Source organism: Microtus pennsylvanicus, chromosome 3 (genome assembly GCF_037038515.1).
Source record: "Microtus pennsylvanicus isolate mMicPen1 chromosome 3, mMicPen1.hap1, whole genome shotgun sequence".
NCBI lineage: Eukaryota > Metazoa > Chordata > Mammalia > Rodentia > Cricetidae > Microtus > Microtus pennsylvanicus.
Window position 1 is genome coordinate 71,923,298 of NC_134581.1, and position 9,175 is coordinate 71,932,472.

Genomic DNA, 9,175 nt, shown 5'->3' on the forward strand with positions numbered 1-9,175 from the left:
CAGACCAATGACTCATGGTCAAAGAACATTTTCAAGGAAAGCTGAATGGATAAAAGGCATGCTGGGTGACATACCTCAGCTCCCACTTCCACTCAGACAAATGAAAGTGCAAGAGAAGTGGGAAAGATGGAGGAGCCAGTGAGGAGTGGGGCGTGACACATATCTTTAATCCCAGCACTCAGGGAGGCAGGAGGCAGGCAGATCTCTGTGAGTTTGAGGCCAGCCTGGTCTATAAGAGCTAGTTCCAGGTTAGTAAGAGCTAGTTCTAGGTTAGTCATGGCTCGCAGAGAAATCCTGTCTCGAAAAACAACACACACAAAAAAACAAAACATCAGCAACAACAAAAAAAGATGGAGGGGGCTGGAGAGATGGCTCAGAGGTTAAGAGCATTGCCTGCTCTTCCAAACGTCCTGAGTTCAATTCCCAGCAACCACATGGTGCCTCACAACCATCTGTAATGGGGTCTGGTGCCCTCTTCTGGCCTGCAGGCATACACACAGACAGAATATTGTATACATAATAAATAAATAAATAAATATTAAAAAAAAACAAAGATGGAGGCGCCAAGAGGGCTTTTTTTGTTCTGTTTTTATTGTTGTTTAGTTAGTTGGTGGGTTGATTGATTTGGTTTAATTTTTCTTTTTAACTTTAATTTTGCTGGAGCAGGGCACTGCAAGGGTGAAGAGCAGACACAGGAGGACTGGGGAATGAGCAGAATTGGGGCACATGATGTGAAGATTCCAAAGAACTTATGTTAAAAAAAAATAAAGTTTAGTGTCACCAGGATGCCTCATCATTTATAAGCACCTGCCAAGGAGTCTGACAGCTTGAGTTCAATCCCCTGGCCCCACACGTTGAAGAGCCGACTCCTGAAGGCTGTCCTCTGACCTGCACATGAAGATTATGGCAAGTGCTCAGACACAGGCTCACACACACAGCAAGCAAACACGTAAATGTGATGAACTCGATAGTTTAATGCTGCAGGTAGGAACTGCCTGTAATTCCAGTCTGAGAAGGTACTTGTAGGAGGATCCGGAGCTCACAGTCATCCTCCTTTACTCAGGAGACCTCATTTCAATAAACGAACAAACATGATTTAAAAAATGGTGCATTGTTGGCTTGGGAGACAGAGGCAGGAGAGTCCACAAGTTAGGGGCCACACAGGGCCGCACAGTGGGACTTTCCCTCAAAAAGCCAAGATAAGCAAATAATTCAACGTAGGTTGGTTGTAGTTTTCTCATGGCATAGAAAGTGTTGCAGCAAGCCGAAGGGCCTCCACAAGGTGGCGCTCTGACTACATCTATCGCTGAGACTGGCTTCAGAGCACTTTATTCGTTTACTCCTCGCTCAGTCTGTAAGGGCCTTAACTAGAGGTCTGTCACACTCCAGCCATAGTCAGCCCCCCTATCATTAGTGCCAAGCCTTCCTCCTGGAGCAATGACAGTGTCAATTTCAGCAATGGCAACGAGGGAACAAATACAGCTGTTGTGCCTTTTAGAGTAATTGCTACAGGCCCTTTGGAGACAGCATTGTAATCACAGCGCTTATACAGACTTATACAATATTTCGGTTTCCTATTTTAAGCCCCATTAGCATTCTGTGTCATAAACTTGTGAATCTAGTCAATTCGTGGAAGTCTGGAATGATCTGTCCACAATTTACAATGTGCTTGTGGTCCCCTGGAAGGCACAAGGCTCTCTCTCTCTTTTTTGTACTATCTTGCTGTCACTCTGTTACCTGTACTCAGGACAAAGGTCACTCTCTCTAAACAAAACAACAAAACAAAACACAAAACAAAGTGCACACACACAACCAAAAAAAAAAAAAAAGCCCTGAGGTCTCATATAGCTTGCAAAGGCCTCCAATTCTCTCTGTAGCTGTAGGTGGCTTTGAGTTCTTAATCCTCTTTCCTCTACTACCTCAGGGCTGGGTTTGCTGTCTCGTGCTAAGAGGTTCTTAGCTTCTGTAGTGTCATGGATGGACCCCAGGGTTTATATGTGCTAGGCAATTACTCTACCTATTGAGTTATACCCCCCCCCCCGCTTCCTAGCCGCTGTCCCCACCCAAGATAGGGTCTTACCTTCTGTTCTTAACGTAGCCCAGGCTGTCCTTGAACTTGCTTTATAGACTAAACGCACCTCAAATTTTTAGTGATCCTTCCTCATTGGTCTCCCAAAGGCTGAGATTAGAGGTATATTGTCTCCAAGCCTGGGTACAAAGGCCACTTTCCTCTGCCCTGTCTGGCTTCTTCCTATCTACTTGTCCATCTTTTGGCTTTTGTGGAGGGCAGGGGAGGAGTTGGTTCAAGACAGGGTTTCTCTGTATAGCCCTGGCTGTCCTGGAACTTTCTCTGTAGACTGGGCTGGCCTTGATCTCAGAGATCCTCTTGCCTCTGCCTCCTGAGTGCTGGGATTAAAGAATTCTTCCCTAGCCACCACTGTCTGGCTAGGAAAGAATTCAGGACGGTGGCTGCCTCTTCTCTAGTGGTCAGGAAAGAGCTCTGAAAGCTTCTTATCTTCAATCTCCACCCTAGGTCTCTGGTACTTTCTTACCTTTTCATTGTTTATGCCCAGCACACTTCTCAAGTAGAAAAGGAAGTACTGGGCAAGTAAACAAACCAGCTTCTAAATTGGGTGTCGTAGCTCAGGCCTGTAATCCTAGCACTCAGGCTGTTAGGCAGGAGGATTGGCACATAGCCTTAGCTGACCCAGAACTCTTCTTGTAGACCAGGCTGGCCTTGAACGCACAGAGATTCATCTGGTTCTGCCTCCTGAGTGCTGGGATTAAAGGTGTGCGCCATCACTGCACAGCGTTCATTGCAAAGAGTCGTTGGTCTGGTTTGAGGCCTCTGGTTTCTGCTACACTATTGATGTTGGGCCCTTACTGGGATTCCTCTTGGCTATCCTGTTGTTGTCCCATGCCATGGAGGTCTTACAACTTTGGGCCTGCAGGACCGACCCCTTCATATGCTCCAGCAGATAGATGGGGTGGATATTGAGGTGGGCCAATTCATAACCCTGGTTCTGGGCCAGGGTAGTTAGAGGGTTGGTCAGTCTGCCAGCTCTCCCCTGTCTTTAACACCAGGGTGAGATCTCCAGCATTACCCTGGCTAGTTCACCCCTGGAAGCAATAAGCAAGGGGCAAAGCCAGTTTTCCTGCTTTTACAGCCTTGGGGTCTGCACTTCCACACCTACACCTTCAGGCCTAGCTCTATTATGTTGCCCATGAGAGGTATAGGGGCCACCCTCCCAGGTGCTGTAGCTAGTGAGGGGCAGAGCCAGCCCTCCCACCTATTATATACAGTGAGGGGGGAGGCATCTCTCCCCGCTCTCCACCTACGCCATTGTATGGCAGATGAGGGACACAGCCAGATCTCCATGCTCATGTTCTCCAGGTGGTTCACCTGCACCCTTGACAATAGGGTGTTGCCCGGATGAGGTGCAGGGCTAACTCTTCTGAGTGCTGCAGCTGATAAGAGGGAGAGTCAGCTCACTCCTCTGTTGCAGGCAGTGAGGGGCAAGGGATAAGGAGGTATCTCTTCCCCACCCACACTGCCACATGACAGACTCGAGTGGTGAGGACAGCCCTCTCATGCTCACAGCTTTGAGGCTGGTTCACCAGACTGGCTCTGTTGTGCTGCACACGTGAGGTGTAGGGCCTGCTCTCCTGAGTGTTCACCTGCTTTCTTAAAGAACCCAGAACCACTAGCCCAGGGATGGTACCATCCATAATGTTCTGGACCCTCCCTCATCAATCACTAATTAAGAAAAATTTCCCAATTGATGTTCCCTTCTATCTGATGACTCTCTCCTGGGTCAAATTGACGTAAAATTAGCCAGAACAACTACATAGTAAGTTCCATGCCAGCCTGGATCTAGGCCACAAAGTGAGACTTTGTCCCAGTGATAACAAAAACAATTCAAAATGGAATCAGCAAGAGTGGGAAGGCAATAGGAGGGGGATGAGTGTGATAAAAATATATACATATATAAAACTGTCATAATAAAATCTGTTAATACATCCAGATAAGAAACTTTTTAAACAGGGCTGGGACAATGGCTCACAAACACGAGGACCTGAATTCAAATCCCTAGCACTTGAAAACCAAATACAGCCAAACCAATTTATAATCCCTGTCCCAGGAATGTGGATCAAGGGGAAGATAATTTCTGGGGGCTTACTGGTCAGCCAGCCTCCTCTCCTCCCCAAAATAACCCATCTTCAGGTTCAGTGAGAGATACTATTTCAGGGGCATAAGGTGGAGTGCCAACACAGGAAGCAGTATCTTCCTCTGGCCTCTACACATCCACACCTCCCTCTCTCTCTCTCTCTCTCTCTCTCTCTCTCTCTCTCTCTCCCTCCCTCCCTCCCTCCCTCCCTCCCTCTCCCCCCTTCCTCCCCATTCTCTCTATCAGTGTGGGAAACTCCTAGAAGTTTACTGACTTGGCTCGTCTGGCTGGTCAGCAAGTCTCAGGGCTCCTTTGCCTTCTCAGGGCTGGGACTGTGGGACTGCATAACTAGCCTGGCTTTTCACATGGGTTCTGGTGATTGAACTCAAGTCCTCAGTGCTTACCTGGTGTCCAAGTCGCAATTCTGTTGCTGGATGAGGCGTGATGACCACAGCCACTCTAATAAGAGAAAGCATTTAACTGGGGACTGGTTTACAACTTCAGAGATTTAGTCCTTTATCATTATGGTGGGAACCATGGCAACATTCAGGCAGGCAGGAGCGGTAGTTGAGATCTGCATCCTGATCCATAAGCAAAGAGAGAGAGACTGGGCCTGGCATGGGTTTTTGAAGCCTCAAGGTTCACCCCCAGTGACACACTTTCTCCAACAAGGCCACACCCCTAATCCTTTTCAAATAATGCCACTTCCTGATGACTAGGCATTCTAATAGATGAGCCTATGGGGCCATTCTTACTCAAACCACCACACCTGGCAGGCACTTTACTGACCACTCCTCAGCCCCCACCCCATGACACCCCTTTTTAAAATAGTCTTCCTGGGTAGCTCTGGTTTGCTATGAATTCACTACATAGCCCAGTCTGGCTTCAAATTCATGACAATCCTCCTGCCTCACCTTCCCAAGCAGCAGGGATTAATGATGTGAGTTACCACACTTGGCTCAATTCCTTCTGTGTCGGGGAGTCTATCTTACTTCCAAGGACTTACAAAATTGTGGGCTGTGGACCCCCAAAGAGAGGCAGATCCACCTGTGCCTGCGCCTGTCTATCCCCCTTTGCACTGCTTGCTTGCTGAGCACAATAAACAGTAGCAGTCTGGCTCCAGTCCAAACACCTCCCTGTGCTTTATGAGATGGTGGTAAAAAGATAGCGTCTTTAGTGTGGGCCTGAGGCCCTTTAAGTATGCTCTTTCTGTGTAAGCCAAAAATACCGTTTCTGTTCATTTGTTCACTTTTCCTTACTTCCATCCTTCTGAACATTTGCTGAGCATCCATTGGCTCTGTGCTGGAGTTATGGAGACAAACAGGACCACCTTCACAATATCCACAGTGTGATGGTTAGCTATAATTGTCAACTTGACACAACCTAGAATCAACTGGGAAGAGGGATTCAATTCGGAAAGGGATTGTCTATATTGGTTTGGCCTGTGGGTATGTCCTAAAAGACACCATAGCCTAGGTTGCCCTTTAACTCACTCTAATCTCAGGCAATAGTATCCCAAGGACTGTGCCTATCTACACAAGCCACTGGGATTGCCCATGTTAATTAACTGATCAATAAATAACCAGAAAATATGTTTTATTTAATGCAAGTTTTTATTTAGAGGGAAATCAAACAGCATAACCTTGGATTTGAAGTGAGGCCTCAATAGTTGAGTTGATATTTATTTCATGGAGTAATGAAAATTACATATGGGATGGAGGCTGTGATATAACTCCATTGGTAGAGTGCTTGCCTAGCACACACAAATCACGGAGTCCAGTCCCCAGCATCATCGAAAAACAGATGTGCTGGAGCACACCTGGGATCTCAGCATTCAGGAAACAGAGCCAAGAGGACCAAAGTCCAGTGCCATCCTCAGGATGACTTGCACTCCACAGATCTTGTCTGAAGTAAAATAAACAAATCGATGAATGACAAATGGAAAGATAGTGTATGTCTGTAATCCAGGGATGCTGAAGCAGGAGGATCACTATGAGACAGTGCCTATAGTCAGAGACTGTCTCAAAAGTCAAAGAAAAAGCAACAGCACAGAAAATAAATTGCAGGAAGGGATGTACTCAGTGGATACTGAGCTTGGTTAGAACACTGATCTGTTCTCCTCCTCCATCCAGCCTCACCAGATGTGTTCAGAAACCTTGGTTCTCCTTGAATATGTACATCTGTCAAAATTCTTGTCAATTTTAGCACAACTGCCAAGGGACTGAACAAAGAGAGTTAGCGATTAACTTCAAAGAACTTTGTTGGAGAGGAATAAAGATATTTAAGGCCTATTTTGTGAACTAATTGCATTTGCATATTTATGGGATTTACTGATATAGCAGTAATTAAAAACTATTTAGTAGTCTTAAAGGACACATAACTCAGTCGCCGTTTGCATAATAAACACTTCCTTATTATGTTTGCATAATAAGCCCTCTACCCCTGCTTCTTCCAGAAGAGGTTGGTCCATTTAAGAGGTGCCACATCTTACTTGGTGCATGGGGTGTCTGGGGTGGTGGAGAGGAGCTGCTGAAAGAATATTCTCGCAACTCTCTTAAAATGGGCCTGACCTGCTGTTAGAGAGTGGTAGGCACAAACCTCACTTGATAACTTGGTTTGCTTTGCTTAGGTGTTATTCCTGAGAAATGAGGATCCCGAGAAGAACACAGTGACACAGGCCTGTAGCATCAGCAGAGGGTGACGTAGGAGACACACACACACACACCACACAACATATCACAACATACACACAACATACCACATTACAGCACTCACACACTACACACATAATACAACACACCACACACAATGCATACATACAACATACACACACACATAAAACAACACACATGAAGCATGAATGTCTAGCCCCTCATTACTCCAGCTTTACATCCTAAATAATACTGATTTGGGGGGATAGAGAGATGGCTCAGTTGCAAGAGTACTTGTTGCTCTTGCAGAGGACCCAGTTTCGGTCCCCAGTTCCCACAAGGTGGTTTACATTCATCCAGTTCCAGGAATATAACCCCTTTTCTGGCCTCCGTGGGCACTAGGCATGCTTGTTGTGCACATACATACATACATACATACAGGCAAGACATTCATACACAGAAAATAAAAAATAACCAAAAATTTAAATATACTGATCTGCTTGAAAGACTTCGATGCCATTCAAGCTCATAGCTATGGTTCCTGTGAAGTGTCCTAAGAGGACCAGTGGAAACCCTTGGTAGTAATAAGCTGTCTGGCTGCAAAGGGAAGGGCTTAAGGAAAGCAAGAGGAGACAATTCTCATTAAAAACAAAAATTAAAGGGTTGAGCTGTGTGTGGTTGTGCACACCTTTTATCTCAGCACTCAGAAGGCAGAGACAAGCTGATCTCTGTGAGCTGGAGGAAAGCTTGGTCTACATAATGAGTTCCAAGTCAGCCAGAACTATGTAGTAAGAACTGGTCTCAAAAAAAAAAAAAGCTAAAGGTTTGGGAGAGAGATGATACTAATCTAGAATTCCTGAGTAAATAAACTAAATCCTGGCAGGAGAGTAAGATGGAGGAGAGAGCTGAGTTAGTATGTGGCCTCAAACTCCCCTAAAGACACGGTATTCACAGGAACTCCTGGCAGGATGCAACAGCCAAGCTGTACCAGGTAGAAGCAGCAGCAGACCGCTGTTAAAGCAGCTAATGAAGGTCGTAATGTACCTACATCACACATCATTAGCAATGGCCTTGCAGTGACAGATGGGCACACAAGAAAATGCAAAGAAAAAGGAGGGAAGATTGTCCCAGAAGGGTCTGACAGAATCATGGCTCACTAGAGCCTCTGGCAAGATACCATGTTCTCACCATCTCAATTCAAACCTTTGCACAGAGGGAGGCTTCTGAATCCTCCCGCAGGAAGGTGCTACCGACAGATGTGGTCCCTCTTATTCAGTCTCCTCAGAGGCAGAAGTGGGCTCTCAGAACTGGTGCAAGGGGCCAGGAAGGGGCCTGGTCAACCCTTGGTGAGCTAATCTCTTGGAGCCCAGTATACCAATGTCTGTAACAGGTACTTCTCAAACACAAAACCAAGAAAAACACGCTTCGTAGATTTAACCTCCAGCAGGTTAAATTGTAATTTCCTTTCCTTCTGAATTATTCTCACATGTATAGGAAAATCAGAAGAACAGTGGAGACAGCTAGCTCTCTGTTCTCCTGCCTCCACCAACACAACTCTTCCACAGCCAGCTGACTGCAGCCTTGACCGGCACGTGTATGGTTATTACACCAAAGACTATAGTCTGTTCGTTAGCGGGACAGGGGTGTCTGCTTCCTTTGTTTCATTTCCTATTTTTCAAGACAAGTTCTCATACAGCTCAGGCTGCCCAGGAACTTTGTGCGTAGCCAAGGCTGGACTTGAACTTTTGGTCCTGTTTCTTCTCAGATGCTGAGGTTTTAACTGTGAGCTGCTGCACTGGGCCTGACAAGGACATTGTGCCATTTATTTCTTCAAGTATGTGGAAATGGTGTCTGCACACTTGTGTGTGCAGGTATGGAAATGACATCTGCACACTTGTGTGCACAGGTGTGGCCACGCCAGAGGGACTCCTGCTCTGTCAAGCCATGACTTACTCCCTGAGATAGGGTCTCTCACCGAAGCTGCAGCCGGAGAGGAGGGGACGGTGGGATCAATCAAACAACCACAGCAACAAATCTTTGATCAGGGAGCCAGAAAGATGGGCCCATTGGGTAGAGGAGCTTCCTGCCAAGCCTGGTGATCCGAGTTCCATCCCCAGGACCCACATGGTGAAAGGAGAGAACGAACTCCCAAAAGTTTCCCTCTGACCTCCACATGTGCCCGGCAGCACACGCCCAACCCAAACCCCAAAGTAAACAAAAATAGTTTTTAAAAGGGACATTAAAGAAAGTCTTTTATTGAATGATGCTAAACATTAATAGCTCTCATCTTCAAGAAGCATCCTAGTTACTTTTTGGACCATGTTTGGTGAAAACTTAAAAAGCATTTCTATTTAT